We start from the raw sequence: 18,273 nt of genomic DNA on the forward strand, positions 1-18,273 counted from the left end.
AGAGCCAAACACCAGCCTGGGAGATCCCTCCATGACTTGGGGCAGCTCTTCCAGCCCATCCCAACCCTCCGAGGCTAAGATTGATGACGGGAGCCGGTCTCGCGCTCGGGGCAGGGGGGGCAGCTTGGCTTTCAGCTCCGAACGGATCCAGAGACGTCCGAGGGCTCGGAATAGGGAAGGAGAAGGGGCAGGTGTGGCTCACCAGGTGGCTTTGCAGGTTGTTCTTCTGCCTCTTTGGCAAGAGGAGCCTCTTGGGAAGGTCGCAGGAAGTGTGAAGCGAGCAGAGGCGAGGCCGCCTTGGCCGGCCCGGCGCTGGCGGGGGCAAGGAGGAGGGAGGCAGGTTTGGAGCCAAGGGAAGCACTTGAGGTTGGAATGCCGTCAGCCAAGCTGCCAAAATATCCCTCCCTCGGAGCATCCCAGGGGATGGTGGTCCCACCCACCAGGGTGCACATCTTGATCCAAGATGTAATAAAACTCCCAATCTTCCAGGATTCCCAATTCCCGTTCCCATCCCGGCTTTGTTTCTGAGTGGCAACCAACATGCCAAACCCCAAAGGAAGGTCTCAGGAGCCCTGGAGCAGAGGCTCAGAGTTTTCCAGACTGGAATTTTTAAAACAGAATGCCACCAGCTCAGGCCCTGCTGGGATTCCAGGTGTTTCCTTGTCCCTGATGGAGAGAAAATGTTCCCAAGTGGTGGAAATCACAAACCTGGATGTGGTGGGAAGGGGGAGCCTCCCAGGGACAAACATCTGGGGAGAGGCACTGGGCACAGGGAGGTGTCTGTGGTTTTTGTGGGACTTGGGATTGGGGATGGAAGGGGAATGAGCTGTAGGGTGGGAAACCAGGAGTCCCTGTTTCCATTTGGGATCTGTGCTTGGGGACAGAGTGGGCTGGAAAGGGAAAAGCTGGAGAGGGGGACAGACAACCAGGATAGGAGGTCTGGATAAAGAAAAATCCCTTGGATTTGTCCAGCAAAACCTCTTGGATAGACTTTTCTGGAAGGGCTCAGTCCCCCTTTTCACAGGGAATCAGGGAAGGGTTGCTATCCCTGAAATTGGAATTTTCACTTCTGATGTCATTCCAAAGTGAGAACCGAACCTGCTCTGGGGTGAGTTTTGATGGGAATGGGAGCTGCAACCACTCCTGAAATTCCATTTACATCTCCCATGGATATACAGTGTTTGTGTGGGGGAGTATTTAATCCAGACTGAAGTAAGCCAGGCTTTGTTGTTCCAGTCCTAACTAATATAACTTGACTAAAAAAATAAAGTTGCTGCAGTGGGTTTGCAGAATAAAGCACTTTGAATCTCAGAATTTTTTTTTTTTTTAATTATCGCAGTCCAATTTGCTATAATATTATTTTATACACAAATATTTTTTTGGTCTGTCTTTATAAACTATTATAAGTGCTATTTTTGTTATAATTCAAAAATAGATATTTAGGATAAAGTCGTGCTGTTAAATATTTGTTATTTAGTAAAAATATGATTTTTTTTCCTCTATTGTAAACGTCGTCTGGGAAAAAATATTAATGTTTTATCCTATTTGTTTTTAATATTAAAAAAGTAAAAAAAAAAGGAAAAAAGCACTTGTGGGGTTTTCTCGTTTGGGAATTGGTGCCGTGTGAGGTTGTGCTGCAGTCATGTGGGTTTTAATATGTACAGAATATTCTGTGTCCCATATTAAAATGAATGTTGTGTATTTTGTGATCCCAAAATAAAACAAAACAAAAAAATCCTTGTGGCTCCTTTCTGGAATTCCAGGATAAAAAGGGTTGGAGCAAGATTTGGTCTCGTATTCCAGGTGCTGCTCATTGTGGCCTCCAGGGTTGGGGTTTCAGGGAGACAATCCTGGGAATTGGGGTATCCATCCCATAAAGTGGATTTTGGCATCCAGTTCCATGGGCAAGGTGAACCCTGACTGATATGGGCCCAAATACAGGAAATTCCAAAATAAAATAAAATAAAATATTTATTGGGAGGTTTGTCAAAATTTGGATCAAGTGGGAGATGTTTGGAGTCTCCATCCCTGGGGATTGGACATGGACCTGAGGACCAAAAGCAAGCTGAATCCTGGCTGATATGGATCTAAATACAGGAAATTCCACAATAAAATAAAATAAAGAACAATAGAATAAAATCTTTTTATGGGAAGGATGGTCAAATTTTCAGTCAAGTGGGACACATTTGGAGCCTCCATCCCTGGAGATTGGACATGGACCTGAGCCACCTGTCCAAGGTGAATCCTGTCTGATATGGATCCAGTACAGGAAATTCCACAATAAAATAAAATTCAAAATAAATAAATAAAATAAATTAAATAAATAAAATAAAATATGTATGGTCAAGTGTTCAGTTAGGTGGGACGGGTTTGGAGTCTCCATCCCTGAAGGTCGGACATGGACCTGAGCAAGGTGCCACAGCTCTGAGGTCCCACCCATCCCGAGGTTTTTTGGGATCCCCATTTCTGCTCAGAGCTTTTTCCTCTGCACAGGAAGAGAAAGGAGGGAAGGGAAGGCAGAAATTCCAGTTGTGTGTTGGGATGTGTCCTGGTCTTTGCTGACACTTTTTTTGCAGGAATTGCTCTGAATGGAATTGGCACAGGAGACCAGGACGGATGGAAGAACAAACACAGATTGCTGAGGGCATGGGATGGAGCAGATGAGGGAGGACCCCATTCCTGAGGCAGGACCCCATTCCCGAGGCAGGACCCCATTCCTGAGGCAGGACCCCATTCCCCAGCCAGGACACAATTCCTGAGGCAGGACCTCATTCCCGAGGCTGCGCCCCATTCCTGAGCCAGGACCCCATTCCCGAGGTGGAAATTGTCGGAACCCTGAAGTTTGAGAATTTCAAACTTTCTGTTTTTTTTTCTGACTCTGACTCTCAAAAGAACACTGCTTTGGACTTGAGGCCTTGGAGAAAGATTCCAAATTTGAGTGATGGAGTTAGAATCACTGGTGTGGAGCTGAATAGGAATTCAACAGGAATTCCTAATAAGAATGACCCCGTGGTGAGCAGCAGAAGGGATGGGAGCACCCAGGGCTGTCCCCACCTTCCCATCACCTCCCATTTGGGTACCAGAGAGACTGACTCCAGCTCCTCAGCAAATCCTGGGGTTTTCTGGGATGCGCGACTGCTCCGAGTTTTCTAAACCAGAGTTTAGCAACGTTTTAGGAAGTTCTGGCCCTGGCTGGTGGGAGAAGAGGTTTGGATGAGATGTGCCAGGACGAGCTGCTGGTGGAAGCTGCAGCTGCAGCCGCTCCGCGCTGGAGACGGGGCGGGCTGGGCGCTCTTTGGGTAATTAGGCAATTAGCGAAGTAATTGGCTTCCGTCTCTTCCTCTCTTGCCCATAAATAGAGCCCTGATGGCCATGGTGGGAGCGCTGCAGAACAGGATGTTGCTTCCAGCGATGACATCCCAAGGCTAAGCGAGGGCTGCGGGAATGAGCGGAGCTTTGGCTGGAAAATGTGACCGTGAAACCCAAGCCCGGCTCCCTCCGGAGCAGCCAGAGGCTCCGAGGCTCCTCTCCCTCCCTTCAGAGCTTTGTGGCCGCTCTTTTCTTGCTTTAGGATGTGTCCTGCCAACAAGGATTTTGTCTGGCTGTGGCCAAAATCCACCCCTGGGATGCGCTCCTGCCTGCTCTTGTCCCATTCCCAGCCCGAGGTGGCACCTCCCTGTCCTTTCTGTCCCATCCAGCTCGCACCAAACCCGTCTGTCACCTCTGTCAGAGAAGGGGAACTCATTTCCTTTCGGGATTTCTTCACCTCCCGCCGCTCCCCTCCCTTCTGTTGGATTTATTTATAATTTATCGGTCATTTATGGCTTTCAGCACCACCCCTGGAGTGGGATGAGTAGGCTGAGTGGGATGAGGTGTCTTGCTCCGCTCCAACAGAAGCAGGGAGAGGGTTTTTTTAATATATATATATTTTAATTTTTTTTTTGGGATGGCCTCACGGGAGTCGCTGGATCCCTCGGACTCCGTGTTCTTTCCACTCGGCGCCGGCTCCGAGGCTCACGTTACTCCCCCGGTTTTAACTCGAGATGAGCTCTTGGAAAGTTTCTTTTTAAAGGTTGTGTGTGAAAGCACAGAAAAGGTGTGTGAATGCATCCAGGGATTTTTTTTTTTTTTTCCCCTTTCACCCTGCTTCTTTTTGTCTCTTCCCCCCCCCCCCCCCAAACATAGAAGGGATTTTTGGATCCTGCGAAATGAAGTGGGATTCTGGAGCGGCCTTGTGTCCTATTAAAATGTAAATTTAACCTGAAAATCTCCAGGCTCAGGTCATTCCAAGGTAGAGCTAAAATCGTGCGGTGTCCTTAAATAACATTTATAGGAATTATTGAAAGGAGAGAAATAGGAGAAAGGGATGGATTTCCAGGTGGTTTCTTGGCATCTTTCTCCTCCAGAATATTTTAGGAGCCCTGCCGGACTCTGAGCTCTGGTCTTGGCTGGAATTAAAACATGGAAGGTTCCTTAGAATAGAATAAATTGAATAAAACAGACAATTCTAAAAGGGAAAATTCCAGGGAATGCTCAGAGTCCCTTGCAGGGCTCCAGGAGAGCTGGAGAGGGACTGGGGACAAGGCAGGAAGGGACAGGACACAGGGAATGGCTTCCACTGGGAAAGGGGACATTGGGCTGGGATCTTGGGAAGGAATTCCTGCCTGGGCTGGAATTCCCAGATTTGCTGTGGCTGCCCCTGGAGCCCTGGCAGTGCCCAAGGCCAGGCTGGATCCACCTGGGAGAGTGGGAATTGTCCCTGCCCATGGATGGGGTGGGATGGGATCTTTAAAATCCCTTCCACCCAAATCATTCCATGGAGGATTCCATCCCCCCCAGTTTTAGACTCCTGGGGTGAAAAGAGCTTGGAATTCTCCGTGCATCCAATTCCCTGCTGACATCCTGAGGAAAACTGGCTGAAACCCTGAAACGAATCCTAATAAATCTTCAAAAGTATTGGGATAATAATTCAGAGTACCTGGATGGCCTCGGTGTTTGATCTGGACTTTTAAAAATTATAAACTCTGACAGCAAACAGGATGTGAAGTGCTGGAATAACAAATGGATTTCTGGCAAATATTTCCTTTCCAAGGTCTCCCTCTGCACTTGGAATGAAGGGTTTTGATTTTATCCCAGGCTACAAATGAAAATTTCCCTTTCCAAGCGATGATTGCACCAAAATCCTGGAGCATCTCCCTGATTATTTATTCAACATCTGCTGTGGGATTTTTTGGTGTGATAAAACACAAATGATAAAGGTTTTCATGGAAAAACATGGGAAAGGGAGGGCCAGGGAAGCTTGGAGGCTGTGGCTGAAATCTCAATGGATTTGTGTGGGGTTTTTTTGGGAATAAACTGCAGTGGAGAGACCAAAGATTAAGGACTGAGGGGTGGGTTAGGCTGCAGCATCCCTGTTTGTTCCTGGGGATGGTTTCACAGGAGGCTGCTGAGGTTTTCATGGAATCTTCCTCATAAGAAACACGGAATGAGCTGGAAGGGACCTTAAAACTCCTCTTAATTCTAACTGGAATTAATTCCATGGGCTGGAATGCCACTGATTATCCACTATTATTGTATAATGTATATGTATGTTATATACAATTACCTATATCCATTATTATTTTATTGTATATATATATATATATAAATTATATATATATCCATTGATTATGCCACTACTATTACAGGAAAACCAGGAATTGGTCCTTCCATGTAGGCTTGAGCTTCCCTGAGACCAGGAAGATCCATGAGGCTGCAGGGCGAGGTCCTGACCGTGGAGACCTTGGGAAAGATCTTGGTCAGGGTGGAGTTCCCAAACATCTTCCCATGGAGAGGTGATGTGAAATTCCATTAAGATAAGGAATCCTGGAATATCCTGAGTGGGAAGGGAGCCACAAGGATAGTGGATCCAAATCCTTCCCTGCTCTGGGTGATCCCAATAATCCCACTCTGTTCCTGGGAGCGTTGTCCAAATGCTCCTGGAGCTCTGGCAGCTTTGGGAATGTGGCCATTCCCTGGGGAGCTGTTCCTGTGCCCCAGCATCCTCTGGATGAGGAATCTTTTCCCAAAATCCAACTTAAACCTCTCCTGGAACAGCTCCATTGCCTGGATCCTGTGCCAGAGATCAGAGCTGCAGATCCCAAGGGAATCTCCCTCAGGCTACCCTTTTCCAGCTGAATATTCCATGTGTCCTCATCCACTCCTTGCCTGGTCCCTCCAGACCTTTCCCCTTCCTCGTGTCCCTCCTTTGGAAGTTCTCCAAGAGTTTTGGATCTTCCTTGGATCATGGTGCCCAAAGCTGCCCCAGAGCAGAGAAATCCCTCCTTGGGCCACATCCTCAAATCCCACATTAATCCTGAGGACTTCAAACCCAAACATTCCCTGAGAATTCCAGGCTGCATCTTAAATAATCCATCCACCCACAGCTAAAACATTCCCTTCCAGCAGTTGAAAAAATTCTCTTTTAATTGTCAAAAATTCCCATTTAACAGATCGAAAATCCCCTTTAAATAATCAAACCCCAGCACACAAACGACCTTCCCAGCATCCTCCAGTTCACATTACAATTCCATGTCCTCCTCCAGCACTGGACAAAGCCAATGGATGTCTTTCTTTCCAGTGCTGGAAGCTGGATCAGGTTTTTCCACACTTCCGCCCCCCCCACTATAAATATAGATGGGATATATGTTTATGTACATTTTTCCTGAGGTGTGGAGCTGGAGAGTTTGTTATGGAATGAGAGCTCCTTTTCCAGGGTAAGGAGCAGTTTTCTCTGGCATGGGAGCTGTGTTTAGTCTACATTCCCAGATCCCTTTTCCTTGAACAATATTTGCCCAATTACGGCCTCACGGATTCACTCGGCTTGGGAGGGAAAGGTGGATTTTGGGACATGTTTTCGGGGAATTGCAGGGAATGACCCCAAACAAGCTGGGATGTGCTCCTTGGGTATCCATGAAATGCAGGAGTGGCTCTGGTGTCCTGCTGTACTAAATTCCTGCCTCTGGGCACAGCCTGGAACGTGCATGGAGGGAAAGGGAATATCCTGGGATCTGTGGATGTTGGTCCAGGTGGCCACTTGGTTTGGGAATGGTGTCCAGCAGGATCAGGGAAGGGATTGTCCCTCTGTGCCAGGCACTGCTGAGGCCACACCTGGAATTCTGTGTCCAGTTCTGGGTCACTCCATTCGGGATATAGAGGGGCTGGAGCCTGTACAGGGAAGGGAACGGAGCTGGAAAAGGGGCTGGAGAATTCCCAAGGGAGCTGGGAAGGGCTGGAGAATTCCTGAGGGAGCTGGAAATGGCTGGAGAATTCCCGAGGGACCTGGGAAAGGGCTGGAGAATTTCTGAGGGAGGTGGGAAAGGGGCTCAGCCTGGAGAAAAGGAGAATCCAGAGGGACCTTGTGGCTCTCCACAACTACTTGACATGCTGGAACCAGGTGGGATTTAGGATCTGATCCCAGGGAATAACAGGATAAGAGGGAACATCCTCAGGCTGGGCCAGGGGAAGCTCAGGTTGGACACCAGCAGGAATTTCCTCATGGAAAGGGGTGGTCAGGCCTTGGAAGTGCCCAGGGAGGTTTGGAATCCCCATCCCTGGAGGTGTCCAAGGAATTCCTGGATGTGGCACTCAGTGCCAAGGTGGGGATCAGGCACCCTCGATTGTGGCGGGATTTTCCAGTGATCCCAGGATTCTGTGCATTTGGAGGTTGGAGCAGATAATCCCCTTCCAACCCAAATTATTCCATGAGAGATAGGAAAAAATAGGGGAAGTAGAGATGGAAACCTTTCCTGGCTAAACCTTAGGCCGGGTCTAGGAGCTGGTCAGCCCAGTGGAGCACCGGGATTATTCTGTAGCCCCCAGGTAAATCCAGGTGGGATGTGTGTCCCACACAATTCCTGTGTGGAAGAAACATTTTCCCCATAAATGCACATTTGTGTTGGGTTAAACCTGATCCACCCCTCATCCCGGGAAAATGGTGGAGTTTATCCACACAAAATTAGGGACGGCTCAGAATCCAGGAGAAGAAATGGGGAAAAAGGAGCAATTCCCAAATAAACTCAGTTTTGAAGGAATCATTTGATAACTTGGAGTGGAAGGGACCTGCAGCGATCACCTGGAAGGTGATCATCCCAGGAATGTTCATCCAGGAAAGTCCTAGGAAGGGACAATCCATCATGGGATCATCTCTCCCGCTGCTGTGGCCTGGAAAGGACTTGGGAACGAGGGAAAAGGTTGGAAAAGCGAGGGATTGGGAAGCATGGCTGGCAGTGCTGCGGGTTAAGCCTGCCTAGCTCCAAGGGCTGGGCTTTGACCACAAAGCCTCATCCCAAACCCAGGGGAGGATGTCGTGGGTGTCCTGGGCTCCCATCACGTCGTGGGGCCGGACGCTCCAGCATTTCCCACTCCAAAGCTCCGCCTCTGGCTGAGCCAGAGCTTCTCCTGCTGGAGTTTATTTAAACCCAGGAGCACCAGAATGGCTTTTCCAGGAGCCTCATTAAGCCATTATTGCATCTATTAATAAAGCAGAACATTTCCTCTGCTGGACATTCATCCCTGGGTGGATGCACTCCATGGGGCGGGGAAGGGGCCTCTGGACAAATCTGGAGTGAGGAAATCGATGGATCAGGTTACTCCTAGGAAAATTAACCAGTGTTTGTCCATGGAAAAGCTGGAGAAATGGATCTGAAGAGTCCCCAGAGTCAAGCTGCTGTTCCAGACGGGGGAGGTTGGTTTATAGGGAAGTCTCCTGGGATCAGTTGAATAAGGATGACAGCATTTGGAATGTTGGAATTGTCTGAGCCACCCCCGGAGGAGTCTCAGCAAGAATCGTTATCAGGTACTGCTGATAAAGCCCTGGAGAACCCCAGAGGAAATTAATGTCTTTGTCACACTCATTCCCAAAATTCCCCACCTCCTGTGGATCACTGTCCCATCCACAAAATTCCAAATTTCCCCATGTCCTATGGATCATTGTCCCACCCCCAAAATTCCCTGTCTCCTGTGGATCATTGTCCCATCCCCAAAATTCCAAAATTCCCCATATTCTGTGGATCATTGTCCCATCTCCAAAATTCCCCATCTCCAGAGTTCATGGGATGGGATCAAACCAGATCCCAGGTTTTGATAAACTGAGCAAAACTCATTGAGCTGCCTCAGGAATAATTTCTCTATTTTTTCCTAAAAATCATTCCTTAACTCAACTTCCCTTTAAAAATGGGACGCAAACTCTGTCCCGACTTCCCTCATCCATCCTGGCGGGGGTGGGGGGGAACTCACCCAGGAGAATCCATCTCCCTCCAACAGAGATCCCATTCCATTTTTTCCTTCTCCCAGCTTTATGGCATGACCCATCCTCAGGTAACTTTGGATCTGGAATCATTGGAGAATCTTTTTTGGGAGAAGCTGTGGCTGCCCCATCCCTGGGGGTGACCCAGGCCAGGTTGGACAGGGTTTGGAAAAACCTGGGATACTGGAAGGTGTCCCATGGCAGGAGGTGGGATTAAGCTGGGCTTTAAGGTCCCTTCTAATCCAAAACATTCCATGTTCCATGTGCCCAACCCCTCTGTTTTGTCAGGAGACCCACGAGAACTCAGATTGCTCCAAATTTCTCTGAATGACTTCTTTATTTTTTTTTTTTTTTAGTTTTGAAGGAAAACCTCTCTAAGTCATCTTAAAATCAGGTTTTGGTGTTGCCATGAAGTCTGGGCTGCACCAGCTGGGAATGCCTGAGCTGGGCTGTGGTTCTGTGGCTTCGGCTGGTCTGGGAATGCTGTTCCTGCTGGGAATGTCATAGGCACAGGTGTGGGATCAAAGGCACCCTGTCCACTCTGTGGGCGGCTCTTCAATCCCTGTTTGCTCCTGGCTGACCAAGAGCAGATGTGGGTCAGGGCTTCAAGGACACCTGAGGTTCCACAAGTGACCCTGGCCATGGATGTTGGGAAAACTGGGACAAACTCCTCAGCACCAGGATTTGAAAAATGGGAGTGATTGGAAAGGGTTTAGAGGGTTGGAACACCTTTCCCATGGGAAAAGGCTGGGAGAGCTGGGAATGTTCCCCTGGAGAAGGGAAAAATCCAGGGAATGCTCAGAGTCCCTGAAGGGGCTCCAGGAGAGCTGGAGAGGGACTGGGGACAAGGCATGGAGGGACAGGACACAGGGAATGGCTTCCACTGGGAAAGGGGACATTGGGCTGGGATCTTGGGAAGGAATTCCTGCCTGGGCTGGAATTCCCAGATTTGTTGTGGCTGCCCCTGGATCCCTGGCAGTGTCCAAGGCCAGGTTGGATCCACCTGGGACTGTGGGAGCTGTCCCTGCCCATGGAATGGGATGGGATTTTAAGGTCCTTTCCAACCCAAACCATTCCATGATTCCATGAAATTATCCCCAAGTCTGAGGTGTTTGCAGGATCTGGTCCTTCTGAGCATGACCCAATCCCACCTCCCCCACACAGGGATGAGCTCAGGGAATTAGGGAACATTCCAGCCCACTTCCAGCCAGGGTTTCCAGACCCTCTATGAGCCCTCTGAAGTTCTGTGCAGAGACTTCCAGGGATGCTCCAATATCCTACAGGGAGCTGTATTGGGAATGCCCACAGCTGTCAGAGAACATGAGGGAAAGGGCTCCCAAAAATGCCCTTTTGAATGTTCCTGCTCCACGTATGAGGATGCAGCCGCAGGACAGGATCCTGCCAGCAAAATTCCTGCAGGTACCTCTGGAGCAGTGGTTGTGCTTTGCCTACTCCATAGGAATTGTGAAATCATGGAATGGTTTGGATTGGAAGAAACCTTAAATCCCATCCAGTTCCACCCACGGACAACTCCCACTACCCCAGGGTGCTCCAAGCCCCAATGTCCAACCCGGCCTTGGACACTTCCAGGGATCCAGGGGCAGCCACAGCAAATCTGGAAATTCCATTCCAAGGTCTCCCCACCCTCCTGCACTGATAAATCCCGGGATAGTGACTGAAAGACAATTTCCCTCTGTTCTATGTCTTCTTTGGGAATGTTTGTGCCGGGGCTGTGTCCTGGTGTTGGGTGCTGGGGCAGGGAGAGGAGTCCGACCCTGGATCAGGATCCCCCCCCATCCACACATTCCTTTCTTTTGGGAGAGAGACTTTCCCGAGGTATCTGTGTGATGGTGGGGATGGGGAGAGGAGTTTTTAGGATGTTTCCTCATGGGATGAATGTTGTTCCTGCTGCTGCAAACCCAAGTGCCAGGGAGCAGGGGCTGCCCCGCCCCATCCCACCTGAAGGAGCCTTTGGGAACATGAGGATGAGAAGGGAGCACCTGAGGCTGGACACGGGTGTAGACACAGCTTTTTTTGGGATGTTGTTGAACCCTGATCCTGATTGCCTCCATCCAAGAGCTCTTGGAGCCGGATTCTGGCTCTGGGCATCGGGATCCAGCACATTCCATGGCTGTGCTACCTTGCTGCCCTCTGCAGGTCCGGGCTCAGCCCATCCCGTATCCAAGGGAAACAGCCCTGGCCTGGCTCAGGCCGCTCCCCCACCCCAGCATCCCAAAATAACCACGCTCTGCTGCGGCTCCCTCCATCCCAGAATCCCAAAATAACCGCGCTCTGCTGCAGCCAGACTCCGAGGGCAGCCGGGCTCTGGAGCGGCAGCCGGAGCCAGCTGTGCCAAAGGGCACCCGCAGCATTCCAGGGCAGTTTTTTTCATGGCTTTCCCCTGCTGGAGGAGCACAGGGGATGGGTGGATGGATGGATGGATGGATGGATGGATGGATGGATGGATGGATGTCAATCAGCCCAGGAGTGGCTCTGGATGTGGACGTACCTGGAAGATGCTTCCTGACAGGATCTGTGCTGGCTGGGAGGAATTCAGGAATGCAGGAACTCATCCAGCTGCAAGAATTCCCTCCAGTTCCTTGGAAAAACCCAGTTATCACTGTAATTATCACTGAAGACAGATCCCAGTGTTATTTGGGAAGTTTTTCCATGCACAAGCTGGACCCGGAGCTTTCTTTTCCCTTCCCCTCTCCCTCTCTCCTCTGGGTAAATCCAGGTCCCTGCTCCTGCTCCATCCTCCCTTCTCCTTCCTGGAAAAGTCTCTCCTGGCCCAGGAGCCAGAGCTGGAATTTGGGCTGGTTCAGAATATTCACCCTGATCCTGACCCAGCCTCTGACCTGGAACAGCAGGAATCTGGACTTGGAGCTCCAGGATATTTCTTAGCACCACTTCCAGAGGTTGTGATTGGATGGGATCCAGAGGAGCCCAAACCAAATTCCAGGGGCAGTTTGGGTTCTGCAGGCACTGAGGAAATCGAAACATTAAAAAAGAGGAAAAACCTGAAACCCCCTCCTGGTTCTCCAACACTTCATTTTCCTGGGCAGGGTTTGGATTTGGCATCCAATGAATCTCCAAACACCCCCAAATCCAGGAGTTGTGCAATTCCGTAGGGCCTTTTCCCTGGGAATTTGCAAACACCTTGTTAGAGAAAGGGGCTTTGCAATTATCCCGAGTGTCCAGATGGAAAAACTGAGCTCAGCTGGGCTTTTGCCAAGGTTATCCCGACAGTGGCAGGGTGGGAATGAGGTGGCAAAGGCACTTCCCAGAAAATTGGAGTGTAACTGAGAGGCCGGATCACTCTGAGCTTTCCAGGAACAATCCCAGCTCTGGCTCCATTTTCCAGAGCCACCTTTTACAAAATCCCACAGCAGCTGAGTAGCTCCACGGTGGGAAAATTTGGGATGAAACCTGACTGTAACCACCACAGCTCTGGATAATGGGAGCATCCCCCTGCCCAGCAGCTGGGAGCTGGAAGTTGTTCTGGGCTCCACTGGGATGGGAAAATCCCACCTGGAGGATTGAGGGATTCCACCTTCCAGGACCTGGAGTCCTGCATTTGTTCCTGGGGTTGCACAGATCAGATTTTCCTACTCATGGGAATTTTGGGCGGCTGAGTATCAAAGCTCTTCTTGGCAAGCCATGGATTTCCTCTGGAGGAATTCCCACTGGGAATGTGGGAGGTGGCACCTGAGGCTAAGCAGGAGGAGCAGATGGGTCAGCAGAAGGAGAAGCGGGTGAGGGAATTGGTTTGTGATTCCTTCACACACCAAACAGCAGAAAAGATGGGAATTCTAGGTCATGGCTGAAAAACTGGAGTCAGCAGGGTGGGAGAAGCAGCTGGAATTTGTTGTAGGTTGGGTCAAAGTGGGGAAAAAACAGAAGAAAGTATATTTTTGTGGAAAAATTGTTACGATTTTGGTTCCCTGCCTTTTGTTCCTGCGTGTGCTTCCCAGGGCTCGGGAGAGGCAAGGATTCCATCCTGGGACATGTGGGTGGATCTGATCCTCCAAGTTGGTGGCTGAGGAATTCAGAATCTCCAAACTCCTCCAGACTCTTTGGAATTGATAGATGGGATTAAAGTCCCCAAAATTCCCTAATTTTTCTCGTTTGAGGCTTTGCTGGTGCCTCTGCATGGAGGGTGTTGGATCCTGCTCAGATCCGGGGAGATCCTGTTAATCCCCGGGAGATGGGAAACAAAAAAAAAGCACTGAAGAATAAATTAAATTAATAATTAATATTATAATTCTTCCACATCCGAGAGAGGACCCAGCTACAGAAATGATGGACAGAGCCTGAAACGCCAGGTCTGGAGGGATGGATTTGGGATGAAGGATGAGTTTGGCACGAGAACAACTGCGGAGGGAATTCTGAGGGCAATTCCGGCTTCCTGCTACCTTTGCCCAGGTAAGAGCTCTCTGGAACTCCAGCAGCAGGCACGGGGGGATCAGATTGGAACCAGATGTCAGGAAGTGTGCCTCCAAATGTGTGGAAGGGCCTCCCGAACAAGGGGTCATTCACCGAGCAGTTATTGGCATCCTGCGGCTTCGGGCCTCCAAAAAATGGGAATTGACCTCTGGGAGCTGAGCTAGGCTGCCAGGAGCTTTTCCAGGAATTCCAGGGAGATCTGATGGGGTGAATGGATCTCCAGTTGACTGTGGAAAGGCTCCTGACAAGGTTTTGCCTCAAGCCTCAGCTTGAGGAAAAAAAAAAAATGGGAAGAGAGGCCAGGATCTCTCGCTGTCCCTCAGCTTCCATTGGAGTTTCCATGGGTTGTGTTTTCCATGTTTTCCCTTGGGAGCTGTTGGGTGTTGAATCATCTGGGCAACAAACCTGAGGCTGTTCAGTCCAGGGGTGCTCCAGGTGTTTAGAACAGGTTGGGATACTCTGGGAAGCAGATTCCATAAATTATCTGGGAGTTTTGGTAGGAGCAGGGATATCTGGGTGGGATTTTCTTGCCTGGCTTTTGTAAGAGGTCTGACTCTGGATATAGTTTTTGGTGCTCTTATCATAGAAAGAATAATGAAAACAAACATTTTCTTTCCCCTTTGTTGTCCCACATTCCTCCAATTTATATCAGCTTGATCCAAAAACCATGAGGATGGGACTGGAAAAGATTCTCCCATTTATTTTCATGGATAAACCCCAGGGAAAGATGTTAATAAAACAGTTCTGAAGCTGGAATTGTGTCTTATGATTTTTAATTTTTTTTTCCCCCCCAGTTTTCCCTTCTTCTCCACTCTGCTCCAAAGAAAATCTCCCAAAATTTCTCCAGTCATTCCTGGAAGTGTCCAAGACCAGGCTGGATGGGCTTGGAGAAACCTGGGGCAGTCCCTGCCCATGGCAAGGGTGGCACTGGGTGGGATTTAAGGTCCTTTTCCATCCAAACCATTCCAGGATTCTGGAGCCCCTCTGCTCTGGGAGAGCTGGGAATGTTCCCCTGGAGAAGGGAAAAATCCAGGGAATGCTCAGAGTCCCTTGCAGGGCTCCAGGAGAGCTGGCGAGGGACTGGGGACAAGGCAGGGAGGGACAGGACACAGGGAATGGCTTCCACTGGGAAAGGGGACATTGGGCTGGGATCTTGGGAAGGAATTCCTGCCTGGGCTGGAATTCCCAGATTTGCTGTGGCTGCCTCTGGATCCCTGGCAGTGCCCAAGGCCAGGCTGGATCCACCTGGGACTGTGGGAACTGTCCGTGCCCATTGATGGGGTAGGATTGGATGGGATTTAGGTCCTTCCCACTGAAACCATTCCATGATTTTCTAATCTTACATCTGACCACTTTTCCCAGCTGAAGAAGATCCAATATTTGGCTTTGTTTCTGACTGTATCTCTTGACTTTTTCAACACCATCGATTTCCCGCAGGAGGAGAAAGGTTGGGATAAAAACTCATCCCATGCAGAAGGGCTTATCCCAGTGAATATTTGGGAACCACCAGCTCCAGCTGCTGAGCATTCCCCAGTGGATAAATCCCACTGTGGGGCAGGAGGAGATGTCCCAGTCCCTGCCTGATTCCCCCATGAATTCTCCATGAAGCTGTTCCAGCTCCCAAGGTCAGTGGAAGCTGCTCCATAACAAATGGGGACACACCTGGAGGGAGCCACCCTTTATGGGTGTGGTTATGGAAACTGCTCCCTCGGGATCCATGGAAAAAGGGTTTGTTTGGCCTCATGGGAATTTGGAGTTTGGATCAGCCTCTTCAAAGCATCCAAGGAAAGGTCCTTTATGAGGTAAAATATTCCTGAGGTTTGTGATGGGGAAGGTGGGTGTCTAAGCCTGGATCAGATCCTTGCTCCCTGCCGGATCTCCACAGCCCTGGCATGTGCCACACCTGGAAAGGTGAGTGGTTGGATTCCCAGCTTGCTCCCAGCTGGATTTAGGGAGGTGAGGGAATGTCCAGTTCAGGGGGATGCCTTATTAATTCTTTAATTAAACTTTAAAAAAGGGCAAATCCCTTCTGATTTCCCCAGAAAAATGCTTCAAGCTCTGAGGATCCTGGGGCAGGATTTGGAATGGTAGGATTGGAGGGAATATCCGGAGCAGGGGGGACACCCTTTTCTTCCCTCTGCTTCTTCCAAGTGTCACCGAGTGGAAAAGTCCAAAGGGTTTTTGGCTTTCCAAACACTTACTTAATGGGATTGGAATGACTTCGGAACTGTTCTTCTCCGACCAAAAATAACCCCAAACATTCCCCATTCTCCCCACCCCTCCCAGGCCTCATGACTTTAAAAGGATTTGTGCCTTGAGAAAACAAACCCAGATGAATTCCCATCTCGGGAGACCATTCCAAAAGTCTGTGTCTCCTCCTTCCTGCTCCACAGAAACCCACGACCTTGGCCAGGGCTGGAAGAGGAGCCATTCATGAGTTTGATTTCCCAAATGGAATCCCAAGGAATGGTTGCAGTCATTCCTAAATGAGCTCCGTGGTGATTCTGCTCCTGGCATGTGCCAGGTTATCCATGGAGAGCCTTGGCAGGTTTTTTGGGGTGCTCTTGTAACCAAGGGATGTCTGGGAAGAAGATGGAAGAAGCAGTGGGGTAATCTACCTCTGGAAATTCCCAGATTTTCCAAATTTTTCCACTCAGTGCTTGGGAGAGCAATTTTAAAGCAGGAGGTGCTGCCTGACTTTTTTCTCCCTAAAGGAGGAAGGATGGTTTGGAGGACTGGGATGGCTTTGGAACTACTTGAGGGTGGAAAGGATGGATTTTGGAATTCATTGGGGTTGGAAAGGGTGGATTTTGGAATTCCTTGAGGGTTTAAAAGGATGGGTTTTGGAATTCATTTGGGTTGAAAAGGATGGATTTTGGATTTCATTGGGGTTTGAGAGGATGTCTGTTGGAATTCCATGAGGGTTAGAAAGGATGGGTTTTGGAATTCCTTGAGGGTGGAAAGGATGGGTTTCAGAATTCATCAGGGTTGGAAAGGATGGCTTTAGGATTTCTTTGGGGTTTGAGAGGACAGGTTTTGGAATTCCTTGAGGGTAGCAAATGATGGGGTTTGGAATCCCATTGGGTTTGGAGAAGATGGCTTTTGGAATTCCTTGAGGGTTGAAAGAGTTGGAAATGAGGTTTTCCATGGATTAAAAGGGCAATTTTCTGCCTGAGAACAGAAATCCCCCCCTTGTTTGGTTTTCCTAAAAATATTGACAGAGAAGAGACAAAAACTCTTCTCTTTGGTGGGTTTTGTTTCGGAGAATCCTAAAACAGTTTGGATTGGGAAGGACCTTAAAGATCCTTTAGATCCAAATCCATGGGGTGTTCATTGCTCTGTGGTTTGTGATTGTTAAATTGGTGCTGATTTTCTGATTTTCTTCCATTCTTCTTTGGCACTCCAGAGCTTTATTGGGACTTTTGTGATAAAATGAGAGCAGAAACAGATTCTACTTTTTTTTTTTCTTTTTTTTTTGAGAAATCACATTTTTTCGGGAAGGGCAGAGAGGAAAAACCATTTTCAATTCCAAAATGATCCCCAGTTCCAAGTTTTACTGATAAAATTCTAGTGTCACCCCATACAGATGAGCTCAACGGTTGTGGATTCCCAACACCTTGTTCTACACCAGGCTGGGAAAATTTTCCTGCTTTTTTTTTTTAGCTGGAGCTGCCTCACCTTCCTCTGCCTGAGTGGTCCTGTAATTTATGACTTAATTTAGGAGCAGGACTTTTCCTGAAGTTTCCGGTGTGCACAGAGCAAATTTTCCTGAGGAATCCTTGTGCTCCTCCAGCACAGCAAACCCGGATAGGCAGGCAGATGGAAACATTACGGAATTCCCTGGGAAATGCTCTGGAGATGGGTGGGGAGTGCTGACACATCAAAAGAAACGTGGAAAAGCAAACCCCGTGGTATCTAACACAGGAAGGGATGAACCCCCTACGGTTTAATAAGGGAATCAGAACACGGGAATGGCTTTTCCCAGTGTAAAACTCCAATCTGGTTTTAATCCCAGCCTGAGGAAGCTGAGATGGGAAGCAGGAGGCATGTCCATAATGTGTCTATATAGAAATGCTCCTGATCCTGGAATGCGCGTGCGGAGTTTTGTTTCCCGTGATCGTGCACCAAGGCACGTTTGGCACTGTAATTCCCGATGTTCCTTGGCAGCCCGAGGAATTTTTCCCACCAATCTATTGCTCCCACATGGTTGGGAGAGCACCTCTCTCTCTTCCTCCCTTCCCTGTGGATCCAGCCTGGGTTGTTCCAGGTTGGCAGAAACAAGGACAGAAACCAAGTTATGCTCCCAGTTCCAGAGTTTCTCCTAAAACATGGATCCTCTTCCCAAGGTTCTCCTGAAACATGGATGCCTTCCAGAGTTTCACCTAAAATGTGGATCCCTTCTGGAATTTCTCCTAAATCACAGATTCCTTGTTCCAGCTACATGTGCAGACGTCCTTCTTCTGAATTCCCATGGCACATCATTCCCACAATATTCCAGCATTCAAACAATATTTCTTTTCCTGGGTTCTCTCAGGGGCCAA

The sequence above is a fragment of the Cinclus cinclus genome, chromosome 5 (genome assembly GCF_963662255.1).
Source record: "Cinclus cinclus chromosome 5, bCinCin1.1, whole genome shotgun sequence".
Classification (NCBI taxonomy): Eukaryota; Metazoa; Chordata; class Aves; order Passeriformes; family Cinclidae; genus Cinclus; species Cinclus cinclus.